The sequence below is a fragment of the Spermophilus citellus genome, assembly GCF_964194105.1.
Source record: "Spermophilus citellus genome assembly, chromosome: 7".
Classification (NCBI taxonomy): domain Eukaryota; kingdom Metazoa; phylum Chordata; class Mammalia; order Rodentia; family Sciuridae; genus Spermophilus; species Spermophilus citellus.
The window spans coordinates 59202741-59227187 of NC_138188.1; the positions used below are offsets into that span (position 1 = coordinate 59202741).

Genomic DNA, 24447 nt, shown 5'->3' on the forward strand with positions numbered 1-24447 from the left:
CTTCCTGTCTTAGTTTTGAAGAGGTTCCCTTATGGTTTTTGAATTTTTCATTTTCACTATTATAAATCTAGTTACTGATTCATTTACCTTGATTTATATAATCCTTCCAGAATTGAGATTTGTTTTTGAATAATTTGGAAATATTATAAAAAGCAATTACTGACAATTTTCTCTTTCATAATTCACCATATCATTTGAATATCTATGAAACTAAAATATTTCAATCCTGTATATTTTAGTCTTTTGTATTTATTATTTCTTCATTTCTCTGTACTGCAATCTGGTTTATTGTCTTATATCTAATATATTACCAAACAGTCTCACCTAATATTTTGTCTAAGTAATTTTTTAAATTTAAAAATTGAATTATTAATTTATTTTAATATTCCTAAATTTTCCAAATTTCTTAATTATTTTCATAAGTTCCCATTCTTATATATTTGATCTATTTTTTTCTTGTAATAAACGAAGCAAACATTTTCTTTCTTTTTTTTTGTTTATTGTTGGTCGTTCAAAATATTACATAGTTCTTAATATATCATATTTCACAGTTTGATTCAAGTGGGTTATGAACTCCCATTTTTACCCCGTATACAGATTGCTGTATCACATCAGTTACACTTCCATTGATTTACATATTGCCATTCTAGTGACTGATGTATTCAGCTGTCTATCCTATTCTCTACTATCCCCCTTCCTCTCCCCTCCCCTCCCCTCCCCTTTTCTCTCTCTACCCCCTCTACTGTAAATCTTTTCTTCCACTTGTATTATTTTTCTCTTACCCCTCCTTTCCTCTTATATGTAATTTTGTATAACCCTGAGGATCACCTTCCATTTCCATGCGATTTCCCTTCTCACTCCCTTTCCCTCCCACCTCTCATCCCTATTTAATGTTAATCTTCTTCTCAAGTTCTTCGTCCCTACCTTGTCCTTGGTTACTCCCCTTATATCAAAGCAGTCATTTGGCATTTGTTTTTTAAGGATTGGCTAGCTTCACTTAGCATAATCTGCTCTAATGCCATCCATTTCCCTCCAAATTCTATGATTTTGTCATTTTTTAAAGCAGAGTAATACTCCATTGTGTATAAATGCCACATTTTTTTATCCATTCATCTATTGAAGGGCATCTAGATTGGTTCCATAATCTTGCTATCGTGAATTGTGCTGCTATGAACATCGATGTAGCAGTGCCCCTGTAGCATGCTCTTTTTAGGTCTTTAGGGAATAGACCGAGAAGGGGATAGCTGGGTCAAATGGTGGTTCCATTCCAAGCTTTCCAAGAAATCTCCATACTGCTTTCCAAATTGGCTGCACCAATTTGCAGTCCCACCAACAATGAACAAGTGTACCCTTTTCCCCGCATCCTCTCCAGCACTTGTTGTTGTTGGACTTCATAGTGGCTGCCAATCTTACTGGAGTGAGATGGTATCTTAGGGTGGTTTTGATTTGCATTTCTCTGACTGCTAGCGATGGTGAGCATTTTTTCATGTACTTATTGATTGATTGTATGTCCTCCTCTGAGAAGTGTCTGTTCAGGTCCTTGGCCCATTTGTTGATTGGGTTATTTTTTTATCTTATTGTCTAATTTTTTGAGTTCTTTGTATACTCTGGATATAAGGGCTCTATCTGAAGTGTGTGGAATAAAGATTTGTTCCTAGGATGTAGGCTCGCTGTTTATCTCTCTTATTGTTTCTTTTGCTGAGAAAAAATTTTTTAGTTTGAGTAAGTCCCATTTGTTGATTCTAGTTGTTAACTCTTGTGCTGTGGGTGTCCTATTGAGGAATTTGGAGCCCGACCCCACAGTATGTAGATCATAGCCAACTTTTTCTTCTATCAGACGTCGTGTCTCTGATTTAATATCAAGCTCCTTGATCCATTTTGAGTTAAGTTTTGTGCATGGCGAGAGAAAGGGATTCAGTTTCATTTTGATGCAAATGGATTTCCAGTTTTCCCAACACCATTTGTTGAAGATGCTATCCTTCCTCCATTGCATGCTTTTAGCCCCTTTATCAAATATAACATAGTTGTAGTTTTGTGGATTGGTTACTGTGTCCTCTATTCTGTACCATTGGTCCACCCGCCTGTTCTGGTACCAGTACCATGCTGTTTTTGTTACTATTGCTCTGTAGTATAGTTTGAAGTCTGGTATCGCTATACTGCCTGATTCACACTTCCTGCTTAGTATTGTTTTTGCTATTCTGGGTCTTTTATTATTCCATATGAATTTAATGATTGTTTTATCTATTTCTACAAGAAATGCTGTTGGGATTTTGATTGGCATAGCATTGAACTTATAGAGAACTTTTGGTAATATCACCATTTTGATGATGTTAGTTCTGCCTATCCATGAACAGGGTATATTTTTCCATCTTCTGAGGTCTTCTTCTATATCTCTCTTTAGGGTTCTGTAGTTTTCATTGTATAGGTCTTTCACCTCTTTTGTTAGGTTGATTCCCAAGTATTTTATTTTTGGGGGGGATATTGTGAATGGAGTAGTTGTCCTCATTTCTGTTTCAGAGGATTTGTCGCTGATATACAGGAATGCATTTGATTTATGCGTGTTGATTTTATATCCTGCCACTTTGTTGAATTAATTTATTAGCTCTAATAGTTTCTTTGTAGACCCTTTTCGGTCTGTTAGGTATAGAATCATATCATCTGCAAATAGTGATAATTTAAGTTCTTCTTTTCCTATTTTTATGCCTTTAATTTCTTTCTTCTGTCTAATTGCTCTGGCCAGTGTTTCAAGGACTATGTTGAACAGAAGTGGTGAGAGAGGGCATCCCTGTCTTGGACCAGATCTTAGAGGGAATGCCTTCAATTTTTCTCCATTCAGAATGATGCTGGCCTGTGGCTTATCATAGATTGCTTTTACAATGTTGAGGTATGATCCTGTTATCCCTAATTTTTCTAGTGTTTTGAACATAAAGGGATGCTGTACTTTGTCGAATGCTTTTTCTGCATCTATCAAGAAGATCATATGGTTCTTATTTTTAAGTCTATTGATGTGGTGAATAACATTTATTGATTTCCGTATATTGAACCAGCCTTGCATCCCAGGGATGAATCCTACTTGATCATGGTGTATAATTTTTTTGATATGTTTTTGAATCCGATTCGCCAGAATTTTATTGAGGATTTTTGCATCTAGGTTCATTAGAGATATTGGTCTGTAGTTTTCTTTCTTTGAAGTGTCTCTGTCTGGTTTAGGAATCAGGGTGATGTTGGCCTCGTAGAATGTCTTTGGAAGTTCTCCCTCTTTTTCTATTTCCTGAAATAGCTTGAAAAGTATTGGTGTTAGTTCCTCTTTAAAGGTTTTGTAAAACTCTGCTGTATACCCATCCGGTCCTGGGCTTTTCTTAGTTGGTAGTCTTTTGATGGTTTCTTCTATTTCCTCTATTGTTATTGGTCTGTTTAGGTTGTCTATATCTTCCTGACTCAATCTGGGCAGATCATATGACTTAAGAAATTTATCTATGCCTTCACTATTTTCTATTTTATTGGAGTATAAGGATTCAAAATAATTTCTGATTATCTTCTGTATTTCTGAAGTGTCTGTTGTGATATTGCCTTTTTCATCCCGTATGCTAGTAATTTGGGTTCTCTCTCTTCTTCTCTTCGTTAGCATGGCTAAGGGTCTGTCAATTTTATTTATTTTTTCAAAGAACCAACTTTTAGTTTTGTCAATTTTTTCAATTGTTTCTTTTGTTTTGATTTCATTAATTTCAGCTCTGCTTTTAATTATTTCTTGCCTTCTACTTCTTTTGCTGTTGTTTTGCTCTTCTTTTTCTAGGATTTTGAGATGAAGTATGAGATCATTTATTTGTTGTTTTTTTCTTTTTTTAAGGAATGAGCTCCAAGCAATGTATTTTCCTCTTAGAACTGCTTTCAATGTGTCCCATAGATTCCGATATGTTGTGTCTGTGTTTTAATTTAACTCTAAGAATTTTTTAATTTCCTCCTTAATGTCTTTATAACCCATTGATCATTCAGTAACCTATTGTTCATTCTCCAAGTGATGCATTATTTTTCCTTCCTTCTTTTATCGTTGATTTTCAGTTTCATTCCATTATGATCAGATAAGATGCATGGTTTTATCTCTACTCCTTTATATTGTCTAAGAGTTGCCCTGTGACATAATATATGATCTATTTTTGAGAAGGATCCATGTGCTGCTGAGAAAAAAGTGTAACTACTTGATGTTGGGTGGTATATTCTATATATGTCAATTAAGTCTAGATTGTTAATTGTGTTATTGAGTTCTATAGTTTCCTTATTTAACTTTTTTTTGGAAGATCTGTCCAGTGGTGAGAGAGGTGTGTTGAAGTCTCCCATGATTATTGTATGGTGGTCTATTAGACTCTTGAACTTGAGAAGAGATTGCTTGATGAACATAGCTACACCATTGTTTGGGGCATATATATTTATGATTGTTATGTCTTGTTGGTGTATGGTTCCCTTGAGCAGTATGTAGTGTCCCTCTTTATCCCTTTTGATTAACTTTGGCTTGAAATCTATTTTATTTGATATGAGTATGGACACTCCTGCTTGTTTCCGCGGTCCATATGAGTGGAATGATTTTTCCCAGCCTTTCACCTTCAGTCTATGTATATCTTTTCCTATCAAATGCGTCTCCTGTAGGCAGCATATTGTTGGGTCTTGTTTTGTGATCCATTCGACTAGCCTGTGTCTCTTAATTGGTGAGTTTAAGCCATTAACATTTAGGGTTATTATTGAGATATGGTTTGTTCCTCCAGCCATATTTGTTTATTAATGTTACTAAACCTGATTTGTTTTCGTCTTTGATTACTTTCCCCCCTTTACTGTCCTACCTCCCACTGTTGGTTTTCAATGTTATTTTCCATTTCCTCTTCCTGTAATGTTTTGCCAAGGATTTTTTGAAGAGATAGTTTTCTAGCTGCGAATTCTTTTAACTTTTGTTTATCATGGAAGGTTTTAATTTCATCTTCCATCCTGAAGCTTAATTTCGCCGAATACATGATTTTTGGTTGGAACCCATTTTCTTTCAGTGTTTGAAATATTTTATTCCAGGATCTTCTAGCTTTCAGAGTCTGTGTTGAGAGATCAGCTGTTATCCTGATTGGTTTACCCCTAAATGTAATCTGCTTCCTTTCTCTTGAAGCTTTTAAAATTCTCTCCTTATTCTGTATGTTGGGCATCTTCATTATAATGTGTCTAGGTGTGGATCTCTTATGATTTTGCACATTCGGCGTCTTGTAGGCTTCTAGGATTTGGGATTCTGTTTCATTCTTCAGGTCTGGGAAGTTTTCTCGTATTATTTCATTGAATAGATTGTTTATTTCTTTGGTTTGGAGCTCTGTGCCTTCCTGTATTCCAATGACTCTTAAGTTTGGTCTTTTAATGTTATCCCATATTTCTTGGATGTTCTGCTCATGGTTTCTTAGCAGACTTGCTGAGCTGTCTATGTTCTTTTCAAGTTGAAATACTTTGTCTTCATTGTCTGATGTTCTATCTTCTAAGTGATCTACTCTGCTGGTAGTATTGTCAATTGAGGTTTTAAGTTGGTTTATTGCTTCCTGCATTTCTAGGATTTCTATTTGTTTGTTTTTTATTACCTCTATCTCCCTGTGAAATTGATCTTTTACTTCCTGTATTTGTTTATGTAGTTCCTTGTCAAAGTGATCTTTCATTGTCTGATTTTGCTGTCTCATGTCTTCCTTGAGACTCCAGATCATCTGAAGCATGTATATCCTGAACTCTTTATCTGACATTCCATCTGTTGCAGCTATTACCTCTTCTAAAGTTGAGTTGACCTGCATTGCTTGTGGTCCTTTCTTTCCTTGTCTTTTCATACTGCTCGCGTTTCTTTCTGCTTGGTGAAACTGTTGTGTTTTTGAAATTTTCCCCCTATTTATTTATATTGCTCTTGTATAGTTGGGAGATCTCCCTTGCAGGGCGGGTAGTGGCTGTGCTCCTCCTCTAATTAGGGTGATCTATCTACCATTGTGGTTGGTCGCAGGTCTGCCCACCCTGCAGGCGCGGGTGGCGGCTCTGCTCTGCCCCCACTCCAATTGTGGTGACATAACTACCACGTCCTCGGGTCGTTGGTCCTGATCCGGATGTGGGCGGCAGCTCTGCTCTGCCCATACTCCAATTGGTGTGACGTGTCTACCACGCTGGTCGGCCTCTAAGCCTGTTCCGCCGGTGGGTCGCAGTTCTGCCTACCTTGTGGGCTCGGGCTGCAGTTCTGCTCAGCCCCCACTCCCAATGGGGGTACCTGACTGCCTCTCCAATGGGTCGCTGGGCCTTTTCCGGACACGGGCAGCGGCTCTGCTCCACCCCTACTCCAACCAGTGTGACGTGACTGCCTCGGTGCTACTTGTCCACCACACTGGCAGGCTGCTGGGCCTGTCCTGCCAGTGGGTCGCAGGTCTGCCTACCTTGCAGGCTCAGACAGCGGCTCTGCACAGCCCCCACTCCAAATGGGGTGATTTGGCTACCGCGCCATCGAGTCGCTGGTCCTGTTCCAGGCGAGGGCGGCTACTCTCCTCGGCCCCAGCTGCAGTTGGGGTGTCGTGATACCACGCCGGCGGGTCACTTGGCCTGCTCTGGGCACAGGCGGCAGCTCCACTCTGCCCCCCAGGCCCCCACAGCACCCAGCAGGACCCGGACCGAGAAGCAGTCCCCGCAGGTTCCCTAGCCCTGGGCCAAATCAGCTTCGGGAGCCAGAACCCGGCCTCTCAATCCTGGCCACGCTCCGCTAGGAGCAGAATCCACAGAGCGACCCCCGCGGGTTCCCCAGCCCCAGGCCAAAGCAGCCCCGGGAGCCCGAGCCCAGCCGCTCCAAACTCTCCCAGCTCGGTGCACGCTCCGCTAGGAGCAGGCCCAAAGACGCAGTCCCCGCGGGCTCCCCAGCCCTGGGCCAAAGCAGCCCGGGGAACCAGAATCCGGCTGCTCAAAGCCCGGCGCACGCCTTGCCAGGAGTGAGCCCCGAGGATTATTCTCCTCAGGTTCTCCAGCCCCGAGCCTGAGCGATCTGTCTGCGAGATGCAGGCAAATACCAGCCTGAAATCACCTGTTCCGTAGTTGAATGAGCTGAGATCAGTAGAAAACAGGGATGATTACATCAGCTCTCCAAGATGGCGGCTGCTGTCCTCCTCCGTGGTTCGACCGGTGTCGAGAACCGAACTGGACCGCTTCTCTCCTCTGTCTCAAAGCCGGAACTCAGCACTAAGCACGGCCATTGCACCGCTGGCAGGAGCCCCCAGAATCCGCATCGCTGTACTCCCGCTCCGGTACCTCGCCGCTACTCAGCGCGTGCCGCAGACTCCATCCGCAGGGCGGTCCGCCGACCAGGCTCTGCTACCATGCGTGCGGAGAAATCGCCCGCGACCGAGCCCCCGCAGCCGAACCCCACGCGATGTAAATCCGTCCTCTAGATTCTGGAGCACCTCAATTTCACTGGAAATTCCCAACAAGGTAGCCTTCAGCCGTTTCACCTCGTCTTTCTCCCGCACAGTGACTCAGCGTACTGGGATGATGCACTCCCATTGCTGCCATCTTCCAGCAAAAATTTTCTATGTACCATAATTACAGTATTGGAATCATTTTTGGTTCTTGTGTTTGCTCTTACTTGTTTCTTCTGTCTCAGTCTTCAGATATTTCTTTGGGATTTTGTCATATTTCATTGAATTAGTAACTCATGGGAATGTCTACCATTGAGTTGAAATTTTTTTAATTATTTTCTTCCTTCTTTTTAGTTATACATGACAGGAGAGTATATTTTGACATATTTATACGAACATGGAGTATATCTTCTTCTAATTAGGATCTCAGTCTTGTGGTTGTACATGATGTAGAGATCTTACTGCTAAAAAATATTTGCCTTTTTTACTCTCAGACAATGAAAAAAAGAAACTACTGAGGATCATAATAAATTATATTATTTATTTGAATTTTCCAACATACCATCTCCTCACCTGGGAGGATATGAATTTGGGATAAATCTCATAATGATGACATACAGACAATTCTCTGCTAAATGGGATTTTCAACCCATTTCAAGGCCAAGTCAAGCAAGTAGCCTATTGATACCTCCTTTTTTACCCATAGAATTTACACATATCTTTTCTGAGGTTCCCACTTTATTCCAGAAGTCACTGTGAACGTTTCAATTTAATCTCACTTTTGGCCTTTAATTTTCATAATGAATCAGTAATTAATGAAATAAAATCATTCTAGCAACCATATCAATTTTTAATTGGCAAGTTTTTTTCTGAGAATATAGTAGGCCACACAATGGAAGACTGAAATCATATTTTTCTATCATCTTTTTCATAATTGAAATAGGTACATATAGTCAATGTAAAATGCATTTCTTTGTGAGGATGCATTTGTGGTGTGTATTTATAATTATGAACATACATATGTATCCACAGTATATTTTATTTTTATTTTTTTGGTATCAGGTATTGAACTCAGGGGTACTTGGCAACTGAGGCACATCCCCAGCTCTATTTTTTTTTTTTTTTGCATTTTATTTAGAGACAGAGTCTCACTGAGTTGTTTAACACCTCACCATTTCTGAGGCTGGCTTTGAATTTGTGATTCTAGTGCCTCAGCCTCCCAAAACGCTGGAATTACAGACATGTACCACCATGCTGGGCTCACACTATACTTTAATTGTCATTCTGGGAAGGGAATGTGATAGAATATTGTTTTCCACTACAATTTTAAATGTATAGGAAAAGTAAATGGATGAGGACAAAAATGACAAATAATAATCCAGGGAAAACAAGTAATTTGCTTGCCATTTCAAAGGGCATAATTTGTTTGACAAATTATTAGAAATATGAACACCTTATACAAACCATAAAATGTGAACATTTTTTAACTATGCTAAATGTATTTTTGATTTTGAATCGAATATTGTTCACCTTCTTTATCAGTAAAATGCAATTTGATATGCTTTCAGAATACCCAACAGATTTACCTTGTGGGGAAAAATTTATGTACTCATTACCATATAACTAAAAAAGAAAAGTAAATTAGACCCAACAGAAAATTCATGAAGGAAGTGATTATTTTTATGAAAGTGTGTCCACATGGAATAGAGATGAAAATCTAAACCAATAACTATAGAAATGACACTTGCTATTATGCAAATATTAAAAGTGAACAGCTGGTAGAGAGAAGAAATTACCAAGGTTGATATTTAATAGTCAAGTTGTTATATAAACACCTTTCTTAATGTGGGAAAGTAATTTTCTTAAATCAAATGCTTCAATCAACCTTCATAGACTGTGTCATGTTTCTATAAGCAAAGAAATTATTGCTTTTTCTAGGCCAGAAGGTAAATAAATTTGTTGATAGGAATATGCAGAAAAATTTGGTCATTTTAAAGAGTGTCCTTTTGTAGATAGAAAATATGACATTGGAAACAAAAAAAAATATAGGAAATGTAATGCAAATTTTAGATTACCAAAACAATATTAATGCCCTTAAAATATTTTATCTGATGAATATCTGTAGAAAGGGAAAAAATGAGACTTGTCACTTATCAAGTCCTTATAAATATATTGTGTCTGTGGTACAAAATTCAAATACAATATCTCGTGGGACTCACTCAGAATAGTACTGCAAGCAGATATTATTTTCTTGATGTTATACATGAGAAAATCCTGTTCCAAATGTATCTGAGCTGCACAAAGCTAAAGAGTTATAAAAGGGCATGCACAGTTTGCCAGTTGAAATGTGTCAAGATTATGATGTTTATGTGGTGTTCCCCAAAAATTCACTTGTGAGATAATACCAGAAGATTTGGAGGAGAAATGATCGGGTTATAACCTTAAACCAATTAGTGGATTAATCCCTGATGGGATGAACAGAGTGGTGACTGGAGGCTGGTGAGGTGTGGCTGGAGAAAATGGTTTATTGGGGCATGGTTATGGGGTATATATTTTATATCTGAATAGTAGATTCTTTCTGCTACCTGATCATCATGTGAGTTGCTTCCCTCTGCCACACACTCAGCCATGATATTAAACCTCACCTCAAGTCCCAAGGAATGGAGCCTGCTGTCCATGAACTGATACTTCAGAAACCATGAACCATTTAATACATTTTTCCTCCTCTATAGTTATTCTGGTTGGGTCCTTTACTCACACATTGAAAAGGCTGACTAAAATAGTCAACAAAGTTTCCAATCCTGGTCACTTTAAAATTGAATGATGAATTCATATTGAAACTGAAGATCAAGTTCCTTTAAAACACACATTTAACACATACTCTTACTTTTAAGGTGATCCTAGAAATCCTCAAACACATAAGTAATGTTCCTGAATGAAATAGAGGCCTTGATGTATTTAATATTAAAAATAGATAATGCAAAACAAGCCAATATTAGAAAACCAAAGACCCAAAGTTTTCTCTGATATGCAGATCCATAATCACAATGGTGGAGAGGGTGTTAAGCTAGGAACAAATCAAGGTGCTTTGCATTAGGAAGAGGGGAGTGAAGGGAGGAAAGCAGGTATGGGGTTAGGAAAGATAGTAGAAAGAATCAGATATTATTACCCTATTATATATATATATATATATATATGATTACACAACCAGTGTGATTTTACATCATGTATAACCAGGAGAATGAGAATTTATATGCTATTTATGTGTGACATTTTAACATGCATTCTACTATTGCTACAAGAGACTAAACCAGTCAATGTCATCCCAGGTGAAGAGGGCTGGCACAAAATAATCACACAAAGACTGAGAAAATACATTTTCCTTTGGGTTCTGTGATAGCTCCTCTGACCCAGCTCCCACAGAGGGGGCAAGGCAAGCAAGAAAGAGAGAGATATGCCTCAAACCTGGTTTTATTGGGGGAAGCTGTTCAAAAGAGCATTCCATCCATATAAGGCAGAGGGGTAACCTTTACAAGGGGCAGCCCACTCCCATTGAGTAACGCCCACTCCCAAAGCTGTGCTTCTCTGCTAAGTGGAGATGGGGATCCACCTGCTTCCTTATTAGGGAAGCCAGTCTCCAAATTTCCATCACTCAAAGCTAGGGGATGCTCAGCTCCAATGTGGCAACGCCTGACATTCTATTATCATGTATACATAATTAGAATAAATAAAAAACATGAAAAAAAGAAAAAAAGTACATAATAATTTAAAAACACATTTTAAAATAAACTTTTATAATGAGGTTTTGAAAGTACTGTAGATTTTCATACAATATTCTCATACTTTTATTCTAAGGATCAAGGGTTGTTAATTATCTTTGGGCTGTCTCATCAAATGTGACTGAGAAGCTCCCCCACCCACCCTTATTTAGTGCCTCTTGGCATTGGATCTTCTTTCCCTTGAGTATCAGCTCTAATTTCCTTTTGTTGTGGTTTGAATTTTAAATATGGACCAAAGACTCATGTGCTAAAGCTTCATTGACAACCTGTGGCACTATTGGGAGGTGGTGGAAACTTCAATAGGTAGGACCTAGCTGAATGAAGTTAGGTCACTGAGAGTATGTCCATCAAGTGCATTTTGTGAGCCGATGCCCTCCCTTTCTCTCTTTGTTTCCTGGCTGACATAATGTGAGTATCCCTCTTCTGATACATGCTCCATGCCATGATGCTATATCTCACCACAAGCCCAAACCAGTAGTGCCAAGTGACCACAGACTGAAACCTCTGAAACTGTGAGACAAAATGAATATTCCCTTCCCTTAAGTTGATTTTCTGAAGTTGATTTTCTCAGGTATTTTGTCATAGGGATGGAAAGCTGACTAACAGGATTCTGTCTTACACTACAACTATTTTTTTTAAATATTTATTTTTTGGTGTAGATGGACACAACACAATGCATTTTATTTTTATGTGGCGCTGAGGATTGAACCCAGGTCCTACCCGAGCCAGGCAGGCACTCTACTGCCTAGCCACAACTATTTTGATGAAGAAATTGATAAAACGAAACAAATTTTCAGTATGTCCTCTTTGGAGCTTATGTTCACATCTAAACATTTAAGTGGGAAGAGCAGGAGGACTTCATACATTCTGTCCTGCTGTAGGACATGCCCATCCAAACTAATATTGCTATTGGGCTGCATTTCTGAAATATTTTCTAGAAAATTTCAATCACTAGGACAAATATTGAAAGCTGTTATAATACCCTTGCACATTGTTGTTTAAAGAAAAATTCAAGAATGGAAGAATAACTGACAAAAAAGGAGCTGTACTGACTCAATTGATACTGTAGTTCCAAGAGTATCTCAATAATTTCAAATTAATATTGCCAAACATCCTTCAACAATAATTCAGCTTATTTCATTTATTTTTATTAGTAATGTGGGCTAAGTATTATTTGTATACAAGTTATGAAATGTAAGTTTTTAGTAAAATGCATTTAAGGATGATGATAAGAAATGTTGCAGGAAAATACAAATTTAGAAATGTTTCTCTAAAGCAATCATAATTTATTTGTTGCCTGACATGCTTCAAAATTAGTTACATTTACACCTGTGTTCAACAGTTGTGAGGCTGATGTTAATACCAAGGATAATATTGGTGAAATTCTCTATAATAACTGGAAAACAAAATTACCATCAATGAGAGCTTTTTGATTTAAATTGAAAAGAGAAATCTGAATAAAATATTTTCCTTCTAAATTTTAGTGAATAAAATTGAGGTATTTCTGGAGGTAAAATGGAAAAAAAAAACATAGAAACATAAGATGAAAAACAGGTTTCTCTTTCAGAATTACAGTAACATAGATAAGGTATGTAGCTGACTTGAATAAAAACAGGTCAGATAGAAATTCTGCCAGAAAATTTCATTTAGATGGGGTAAAAAATTAAACTAAATTTAATCAATTGTGTGTCTCAAAGAATGGTCAATTAATTCATTCAGTCACTATCCATTAAGCTTCTCCTATATACCTGGTCTATACTCTGTAGATAAGGCAATGGGAAAACAGCATTTGAGCCATACACCTTAAAGTCCAATAGGGAGGGAACACAATTACAAAGAGGTAAATATAAACTCTGCCCAATGATGATAACAGGTAAGTGAAGTTTTAGTCAGAGTTAGAAAAATAGAAGAAAGTCCGTTTCAAATAAAGTGGTCAAGGAATGTCTTATTCAATATGTGATAATTGGCTGGACATGGTGAAAGCAACAGTGATGAACAATTGGGTATTTTTGTATTCAGCAATAACTCTCCAGGCAGAAAGACACAACTATAAGGGGCCCATTATCAGAGCTGACATGCATATTTTAGGAAAAATAAAATAAAGTAAGTGGGACAGGACAGAGTGGAAAAGTGGTAGAGCAGGAGGAAAAAAGAATAGAGAAGGTTACAGAGCCCCAATAATGCAAGTCACTTAGATCAGCAGAAAGTCTTTCAGCATTCAGTTTGGGAATATAGCTCCATGTAGAGAACTTGCCTAGCATATTTGAGGCTACAAGTCTCATAACTGAAAAAATAAACAAACAAACCAAAATACATAAATATAAAAAATAAAATTAAAAAAAAAAACTTTCAGTGTCATCTTGAACAAAAGAAAGTCAAGGGTGGAGTATGATCCAATGAGTGACATGTCCTGACTTACTTTAAAATGAAACTCTGGTTGAGTGTAGTGCATATGCTCAAAATCACAGCATTTCAGAAAAGGAGGCAGGAGGATGACAAGTCCATACCAGGAAAATTAGGGAGAGCTTGTCTCAAAATAAAAAAATAAAAAGGCCTGGGGATATAGCTCACTGGTAGAGCACTTGCCTACCATTTGCCAACTCCTGGGTTCAATACCAGTACTGCAAAATGAAAACAAAATAGAGAAATACACTGAATATTGTAGTGTACATAGCCTGTAGGCACAGATAGAGGAAAAATTAAAGTGAAACCATTTAGGAAACATTTAGAGTAATCTATGTTATAGAGAACTAAATAGACATGGAATTAATTCTCATCAGAAATGGCTGGATCCTGCTACATTTGGAAAGCAGTATCAGTAGAATTTGTTGATGGATTCTACACATGAAATTAGGAGAAAAATGAATGAAAAATAACTCTAAAATGCTGGCTTCAAAAAAATGGGAGATAATCTTGAGATAACGGGGGGGGGGGATTTATAGCTTTCTCATACATAAGAAAAAAGAAAGGCAATTAAGTACTTAAAGATTAATAAACTAATTCAAATTGTCATAGTCTGATAAGAATGCAAAATAATTGAAGCCTTTACTTGGGACCCCACAAATTTATATGGTTTCATATATTGCATATCTTGAACATTACCATAGTTTCCATTCTCTTCAAAATTTATGATATTTTGGGGGAAGAAGATTTGTTACCATTAGGATGTCTAGTCAAAGGCCAGGTCCCTGATGTCATAAACAAAGAACTGAGTAAAACACACACAAGTAACAGAGTACAAATTTATTGAAGGTGAATATAGCATTCTGTTATGTAGAACTGAGTGGGCGAAGCAAGAGAGAGATATTTAAGGCCTCAATATCTGGAAATTGAGGTTTTATATCCTGAATTGTGTGGTGTTCTCTTCTCTATATGAACCCATAGGTTATCTTATGATATCCGATTAGAATATTTTCCCTCCAAGGGTTACTTTAGAAACCCTAATCAGAATATTACCTACTTTACTTTCATTGGTCACTTAAAAATTGGAACCTATGGTGGGAGTTGTCATGGTGCTATATCTCTATCATCAGTGGTGAGGATTGTCATGGTGATGTCTTCAGTGGCAGAAGATGTCTGGTAATGGGATTTATTGTTAAGGAACAGGACTCCTCTCCTCATCTTGTCCTCTAGCAACTTCTTTCTAATACTCAGTCTTTCACATTGTTGTTTAAGGAAAAATTCAAGAATGGAAGAATAACTAACAAAAAAACCCAGCCTTAATTGATACTGTAGTTACAGGAGTATCTCAATAATTTCAAATTAATATTACCAAACATCCTTAAGCAATAATCCATCTTGGTGTCCCTGAACTCTACCTAATAGATTTACATTAAAGGTTAAAGTTCTAAACTCTACCTAATAGATTTACATTAAAGGTTAAAGTTCTAAACTCTACCTAATAGATTTACATTAAAGGTTAAAGTTCTATTATGTGAATTATAAAGGTTAGAATTTACACAAATAGCCCATGTCACTGTCTCCTTCACAGTTCTTTGTATCATAGTCTTAATGTACCACTCTGCTACAAACTGCTCCTGGAAGCCTAAATCACTGGGAACCCAGGACACATTTTCAAATAATTTTTCATCAGATCTTCCAGGTCCATTGGGGCATTAAGATGTACCTACATATTGCTCAACTTAACAAACATGCTGCCATAATACTAGTTTGTCACATGGCACATTCTTGAACTACAAGAAGTCTCTCAGAGTTTCCTTCTATAGGCCACTGGGAAAAGCTTTCTAACTTGCTCTACCTTTTGATTAATCTACATCAATAGACTGTCATATTGGGAAAGCTAAGGTGGTATTTGTTGGAAATATGGCTGATTTAGTCAGTTTTTTCACTGCTATAACCTAAAGACCTGGTAAGAACAATTTTAGAGGAGGAAAAGTTTATTTCAGGGCTCAAGATTTCAGGTCTCAATCCAAGATGGCCAACTCTCTTGCTCTGGGCTGTAGTTGAGGCAAAACATCATGGCAGAAAAGTGTGGCAGAGGACAGAAGCTCTCTGCTTCCTGATACAGAGAGACATCCCCTTACAACAAACCAAATATATAAAGTAAAGGCATGCCCCCAAGGACCGAATTCCTCCAGCCACACCCTATATGCCTCAATTTACCACCCAATTAATCCATTCAAGTGGATTAATGCACTGATTAGGTTTATACTGTCATAAATCAATCATTTTGCCTCTGAATGTTCTTGCATTGTCTCACATATGAGCTTTTGGGGGATGCCTAATATCTAGACCATAACAATGGTCAACAGTTTTCTTTCTTCTCTCTCTCTTCAGAAAGGCCTAGATCAAGAATTTGGATCAAATTATTGAAATTTCATCTTTTTAACTAGAAGATTTAAGCTTTTTTTGCCATTAGACATAACCCACACTCACTGGCCAATAACTTTTACATTAATTTTAGTTTCTACATTGACCTAACGTGTTGTGTTATGCTTATATGTGCTATGTTACTTATTAACTATCATTTGTTATTTACAGATCAAGCAGCATTATTGATACTAGAGATTTAACACTGCGGATAAAAGTCCTACTAATAGTGTTAACCTACCTTCCAGTATAAAATGTGTGCATGTACACTCAATGAAAATAGAAAATAACGTAGGGAAACAAATGTGGGGCATATTAGTTACTTCTCTATTATAGAGAGAAATGGAATTGTATAAATAAAAGAACATTGATAATGATAAGAGATTCAGAATATTGATTATGAATTCTTTTGAAAGGTACTTTAAAAAATTCTGGATAGAACTTAGTACATCTAAAATTAAATCTAATAGAACAAATACATTTATATCTAATTCTAGAAAATAAAGCAGAGAAATTCAAGCATCATTTATTGAATAGCAAGAATATACTCAGTTGGGAATCTTCATTTCTGCTGCAGAACCAATTTTGTAGCACTGCCTTTCAGAGCTGATCCAACAGTTACTAGCAATGTTGCTTAATGTAAGTCACAAATAAACAATTTTGAAAAAAAATCAGATTTAGGAAACAGTGTATATATATTTAGGTAGTTTTACATACTATGTATGCAACCAGAGATAAGAAAAATGTGCTCTAAATGTGTAATAAGAATTGCAATGCATTCCAGTGTTATACATAATTAAAAAAAATAAGATAGAAGAATGATTAATTTTTGAAGTAATTTTAAATGTCACCTTCAGTAAACTGAAAGGTAGAAAGTAATAAAATAAAGTTTAAAAAAATCTATTTCTGGACTGAGTTCCCTTGAAGGCACCTGTTGTCATTAGATCTACAAACCTGTACTTCACTTTTTCATATGTATAAGTGCACAAAATATTACCTTGGCTAAGATATTGTTTTAAAGATTTTAGTTTCTTGTATTCATTGTTTGTCAACTTAATTATTAAAAGCTGTATTTTCCTTCCACAGAGGGAGTACTGGATTATGTGATAAATATTATAAAGTGATTTCACTAATTCTGAACTTTAAAAAATTATGATATACACCATGGTCAAAAAACAGTGTATGAACCAGGCATGTTGGTGCACACCTGTAATTCCAGCAGCTCAGGAGGCTGAGGCAGGAGGATTGTGAATTCAAAGTCAGCCTTAGCAATTTAGTGAGACCCTAACAACTCAGTGAAACCTTGTCTATAAATAAAATACAAAAAGAGCTGGGAGTGTGGCTCAGTGTTTGAGTGCCTCTGAGTTCACTCCACGGTACAAAAAAAAAAAAAAAGTCTGACTATAATTAAAAGACACTTCTTAAGACCCTGTGCAACAACACACACATTATTTGGCATCTCTGTTTTCAAATATGCAAATAGCAGATATTATTCAAGACGATCTGTGAAGTTTCTGCCTCTATTGCAAAAAGATAACTTTGCTTAGATTAACTTCAATTTTCTTTCCTTTGATACATTTTGGGGGCATAACCACATTTTAGTACACACTGTATGGTTTTAGATATTTGTGTTATCCTTTCTAATTTGCAAAGGCTTTAAGAAAATAAATAAATTAAAATCTAAAATTTTATAATGTATTTAGTACTAATTATATATTCATGAAAGAATAATAACAAATTAATAAGTTATGAACTATCAGAGAAAAAGGGGAACACATAAATTAACCCCTAAGTAAAACAGTTAACACTATGAATAACCTTGAACCCATCTTAATTTCCTACTATTTTTCTTTCCTTGAGATCAAGTACATAATAAATTTTAGGTTTCTTAATATATTGAGCTTCAAAGTAACTTATGAAATAATCTGGCATTATGTCACAGTATATTTAGGTAGTTTTTTGGGTTGCCTGGTTTTAAAATTTCTGAATGATGTCACGATTTTGGCAGCATTGTTTGGCTTAGAACTTTATGCTATACTTTTCTCCTTTAAGATGTATTATATATATTCACATTGATATGTGTGTATATTCTACTAATTTTAACCAATATTTAGTTTTAATTTATTAATTCACCAATCAATTAAGTATTTTTAATATGTTACCATTATAAGCATTTAAATATATATCTTATATTAATATTATATATTATGTAGACCACATATATCCTAAAGTTAGTGCAAATAGTGTTTCTCATATAATATATGTTGGCAGGGAAAGGCTGAGACAAAGTTTGGGTTATCACATTTGTAAATATTATTATTTCAATTTAACATTCTTATTGGCAAGGTATAAGTCGACCCATGTCCTCACTAATATTTATCATCAGGCTTAAAATTTGACCAATCTAGGGGACCTTTAATGAAATCTAATTTTGATCCAAATTTGCATTTCTGTGATTACCAATAAAGCTGAACATTTTTCATATAAGTACTTATCTGGTAAATCTTTGTAACAGCCTGAACAAATTATTTTCTCCTTTCTTATATTTGTCTATCTTATATTTATACGCTCCCTAGATTCTAAAAATAAGCCTTTGTACATATTAATGTTAGTTATACATTCTGCAAATATATTCTCTCAGCATGTGGAGTATTATTTCATTGTCTTAAAAATGTGCTTTAAATAAGCAGTATTTTTATTTCAAAGAAGCTGAATAATTTAATCTTATCTTTATGATATGAACAATATACACTTTAAAAACACTTCTCTACATATTTGTCTTATAGGAATGTATGTTGACTAGTGACAGGAGAAAGATAACAGAAAAGAAGTTCCCATGCTCATAAGTAGCAGGAAGCCCAACTGGCAAATATCCTTGGACAATAACACCTTGGGGGAAACAGCTCAACTGGAATATAACTGGACACCAATATGTATCATGAAACAGAATACGTAAATAAATAAAATCAGATTTAAAACAAAAATGGTCTTACTCTGCCTTTATACCTCCCCATTCTCTAAGTTGCCAGAACTCTGCTCATCTCAGTGCTTTTGTGTGGGAGGCCATCCTCCAATGTGATTTGAGTTACCTCCCTGGCTGGGTGAGAGGCGCTTAGACACAGCTGTGTCAGAGCTATTCCCCACCCCTCTCCAGGTCCAAGGGCTTGTCGGAGAGGCTTGTCTGGCCACTGCCCCAAAGACCCAATCATTGCCCCTGAACTTGGGATGCTGCCTCCCTTAACCTTCATTGGATGGGATTTTTCCCTGGAATTTTTTGTTCCCCAATAAAAGCCCAGTTCGCTCACTAGTCTCTTCTGTAACCCTCGCTACTGCATTAGGTGGCTGGAGGCGGGAACTAGGAGAAGCCATCCTGGAGCTGGTATTAAAGGTAATAAGAATCTTGTCTCTTTAATTTAAAACTCCCTAGCATTTACTCATGAATCGAACCTTCTTTTATGAAGCCAGCCCTGGTCACGTGGCAGATTTTGCTTTGTGAAAAGGCAACCAGCCTTAGGCAGACTTCCAGTTCCTCACAATAATAAAATAGAAATATGAGCAACCATCATTCAATGATGGATGGATCAGATACACAGAGAGATAATAAACACTGGACTCTTTAACAACACTTTAGATCAAATGTGGCTAACAAGCATACGTAGAACATTATATACAAAAGCAGCAAAATAAACTTCTTCTCAAATTTTCACTTGAGAATATTTTTCATGATAGAGTCTCAGATTACAAGTCATAGAATTTTGAGAAGTCATACCAAGTGTCTTATCTGGCCATGTGGTGTGAAACTAAAAATCAGAGGAGCAATTTTGAGGGATACATGTTCCTAAACAATGAGTGGGTAAATGAAGAAAGTAAGAGTAAAATTTAAAAATATCTTCAAAGAAGTGAATATAGAAAGAACATTCTAAATGTTCTAGGAGTTAGCAAAAGCAATTCTATGAGGGAATTTTAGAGCAACAACTATCTACACAAATGAAGAAAGAACGTATCAAGTAAATGATATTAAACTCTAAGAAAGTGAAAAAAATATTAAATGAACCCGGAGTAATTAGAAGGAAAGAAATAATCAAAATCAAAGAAGAAATAAATAAAAAGGAACTAGAGCAACAGCACAAATGATCAACATTACCTTTTGTTTTGTAAAGATAAAATCAACAAAACTTTAGATAGATAAGAAACAGAAAAAAACTTAATTAAGTAAATTCATCAATGAAAGAGGAACCATTGAAACTGATACTATGGAAAAACAAAAAGCACAGAGATTATTATAAGCTCCAAATTGGGTAACCTAGAAGAAGTGGATAAACTCCTAGATATTTACTAGTTTCTGTAAAATGCCTACCCCTTCCTTGTACTAAGTTGAACCCAGAGGCACATTATCACTGAGTCCTGCAGGTCCCCTGCCAATTTTATTTTTTTATTTTTGAGACAGGGTTTTTCTAAGTTTCTTAGGAGATTGCTAAATTGCTGAGGCTGGCCTTGAACTTTCGATTCTCCTGCCTCAAGCACCTGAGATGCTAGGATTATGGGTATGCACCACTGTGTCTGACAGAACTCTTTTTTCTCTTCTCTAAGTTTACAAAAATGACTTTCTTCTGAGTTTAAAAGTAATTAAGGAAATTCGTTTGTTTTGGTTCATAGTTATCATATCGATGACTTTGAAACTATGTATTTTTATTGTTACTTTTTAATGCCATTAAAATAATTAATTGCAACTTGGAAAGCATAATGTTGTACTATAGCCTACTGATAAAAAATAAAATAGAGTTGAAGATAGTTTACTTCGGATTCATTGATTCACATTTGTTACTAATAACATTTAAAAATAATTACTATTTTAAAATATGAAAAAATACAGAGTAGTAAATTATTGTAACTGCAGAGTTGCTGAATTATAACAATATGAACATATAATTTTATCTAGTAGACATATCCAGAGATAGATCACTAACAACATCTAACAAACAATACTAATGGTCCATTCTTAGTTATTATATTTCAGTATCCCCACAAAGATGTTATCCTATCATAAATACAGAAGTTACTGTATTTATTTTTGAAAAAATAAAACAGTATATAATCTTTGCTTCTAGCAACTTTTGTTCAATATGATTATTGTAATACCCATATCCTTGTTGCCTTTGTCCATTGTATTCTGACATCAAAATTTATTGTCCATTTTACTGTTGGTGGATGTTTTCTTTAGGAAATTATTATGGTGACAGGAACATTCCTGAATGTATGACTTTGTACTTCTTTTGATCATATACTTAGTAGTGGAATGTTCATGTTATAGGATACAGGTCATATTAGTATAAATGTCCACATATAGTAAAGTATGTCAAAGTTTTTTTCAAAATATTTTTATGAATATACACTTCTGCTAGTGATCCATGAGTGCATTATTTTATCAAAATCCTTTTAAAACTGGTTATCTAAATTTTCATTTAAAGAATTCTGGTGACAACTTCTTCACTTTTCAATTCACATTTTATTGGTACTAATGAAGGTAAGAAAATTTTCCTAGTCTTACTGGTTACATTTCCATTACAGTGTGAAATGTCTATTTAAATCTTCCCCTAATTTTTCTATTAAGGATTATGCTGTAATAAAAACAGCTAACATATTTTACAACTATTTTATAAAATAGTTATTTCAAGTTTTCATAAAAATCTATGGGACAAGATTCTTTGTGCAACTGTATCTACACCTAATTTTGAAGAAATTAAAAAATGTAAATATGGAGTCTAAGTCAATTTTCTAAGCTAGGGACAACTATGATATGTAAAAATATCTTCTCTATAAAGGCAAATGAAATTATCCATGTAATTAACTTATTTCAATATTTCTACCTCCTGAGATTTGTAGTAATTTTTTCTTTGGAGAAATTCCCAAATTTCACTCATTAAATATAGGCCACAAATGAATTGAGAATATTTCACTATATTTCTTTGTCTTTGTAATAGATAAGAACTAGTAAGCTTTAAGTTTGGGAAAATATGCTCATGACAATTAATCTGAACAAATTCATAGTTATAGTTCATCTTCACTGACCTAATTGATGCATATTTTATCCAGATGATCCTTAGAGTTCTGCATCATACAGTATCCCTATGTTGAGAAATACTGAGAACTACATTTCAGTGTGAACCTAGTATCATATGCAGCATGAAATCATGGCCCAGTTCCTAAGGAAATGCAGCCCCAGTTTATGAAGCACATTATAACAGTTCACAAAAGCAAGTGAAAGTAGGCTAATTATCTGAAATGAAGAGGGAACTAATTCTATTAGAAAAGGAAATTCAGGGAGACTTTTTTGTTTGTTTTAAGACTCTCTCTCTCTCTCTCTCTCTCTCTCTCTCTCTCTCTCTCTCTGTGTGTGTGTGTGTGTGTGTGTGTGTGTGTGTGTGTGATTTTAGGTTATAGAATGTCCATCGAGTATAAATTACTTCCATCCTTCTATACAGCCCGTTTATATTGAGTCTTTTGAAAATCTGGCTGGCTTTGTGAATTGCTTTGAGAACAAGAATGTGGTAGAAGTGATATTCTGTGAATGAGTCCTTACAATATTCACCTTTAACACCAGCAGCTCTGCTCTGGGTCTCTCACACTGTGGGACTGGAAGAAAAGTACAATAAAAGAAGTGTCTATATGATTGTCCCACCTGAACCCAGGACATTGTTGACCCCAAGGTGATTGCAGCTGCAAGAGTAAGAACAGGTGAGACTAGTAGAAAAATGAACCAGCTAACACACAATTGCCTAACCAAATTATTTTTAAAAATTACTAAATTGCTTATTTAAGACACAAAACTCTTAGTGGATTTTAAGTACATATAAACTGGGTTTCAAATGGCTCAGGCTTATTTATGTTCTAAATTTGATTCCTTTTTCTCAGGATCTATTAATATTCTTCAGTATACTTACCTTCCCAAGAAGCCCTCATAGGTAAATGTGAAATACAGTTTATCAAACTAAGGAAGCCCAGCTAGTAGCCACACAAAATCATAAAGCACCATTGTGTTCCCACAAACAAATCTACAGCCTTGTCTGATCATTCAGAGAGCAACAACCTTCTCATCTGAGATGCGCAGCCTGTGGCCCCATAGAGCAGAGCATCCAGATGGTAACCCTACCAGAACATGAAGCAGACTCCAGTGACCCCAGCGAGGTGGTATTAAAGCCAGAATTCCATTCTGATGCCAATACCCTATATCACAGTATGGAGAGACCTCAGTCTGTGTCTCCTTCCAATTGTAGAGCTCAGCCTGAGGCCAAAACTGATCAGATGACTAAATCTGAAGCTTTGCCCAGAAGTAGAATTTAACCAGTGGTACTACCTGAGTAGGAAGCACAGCCTAAGACTCCTTTAGGTTTGGAGTGATTGCAGAGTCCATCCTGTGGCCTGCATGATTATGAAGTTCAACCAGCAGCACCACCTGGCCTTAAAGCACAGGCTGAAAATTGTATAGTCATTAGTGATCTTGGAACCCAGCCAGGGAGCTCTCCTAAATGTTGTTCTCAATTAGTCATCTTGGAGCATGAACAACAGACTCCATGCAACTGGACATGCTGACAGAGAGCACTGCATATCCATAGACATCACCAGCTAACATGTCTAGAACTCCAAATGCATTGACTGATGAAAGTATATTCCTGCCAAAATGAAGCTACAAAGTCTGGAAGAGGTGATTGCTTCTTTAAAGGAAAACAAAAATGCAAGGATACAAAAGACATGAAGAATAACAGAAATGTGACACCACCCAAGGAAACTAAGAAATCACCAATAACTGATTCTAAAGAAACAGACATTTAAAAACTGGCCAAAAGAAATTTTAGAATAAAGTAGCAGAAAGATCCAAATGACTTCTTGTTTGAATTTATCAAGAAGAAGAAGAAGAAGAAGAAGAAGAAGAAGAAGAAGAAGAAGAAGAAGAAGAAGAAGAAGAAGAACAACAACAACAACAACAACAACAACAACAACAACAAAAAGCCTACAGGACATTTTGGACATCATTAAGTAAAATAGCATGCACATTATAAAAATACCAAAGAAATAGAAAATCAATTTAAATCAACCATGGGTGACTTCCCCACCCCCAAATTTGATTTATCAATGAACATCAAGATCCATGAGACATAATAGTCTGCCTATACCTTGAATACAAAACATCCTGAGACACCTTGTCTTTGAATTGTCCAAATATCAAAATCAGGAAGAGGAAAGAAGTATGCAGTTTTACTCAGCCATAAAGAAGAATGAAATCATGATGTTTGTTGGTAAATGGAAGGAGCTGGAGAACATCATGCTAAGTGAAGTAGGCCAGACCCAGAGGGGACTTTTCTTTCATATGTGTAAGCTAGACCAAAATAAGAAAACAAAACAAAAAAAAATAAGTGGGTGGGTGGAATCCAGTGAAAACAGAAGAAAGATCA

The 24447-nt window shown here is 36.1% G+C and overlaps 1 pseudogene across 1 annotated transcript in view; it reads left to right on the forward strand.

The window, feature by feature from the left end:
- The window catches only part of LOC308653292 (high mobility group protein B3-like), a 326638-nt pseudogene extending 302584 nt beyond the window's left edge, over positions 1 to 24054 (forward strand). Inside the window, exon 2 of the transcript in view lies at positions 23895 to 24054. The product of the transcript in view is annotated as a high mobility group protein B3-like (transcript). The remainder of the gene's footprint in view (positions 1 to 23894) is intronic.
- The last annotated feature ends 393 nt before the right edge of the window (positions 24055 to 24447 follow it).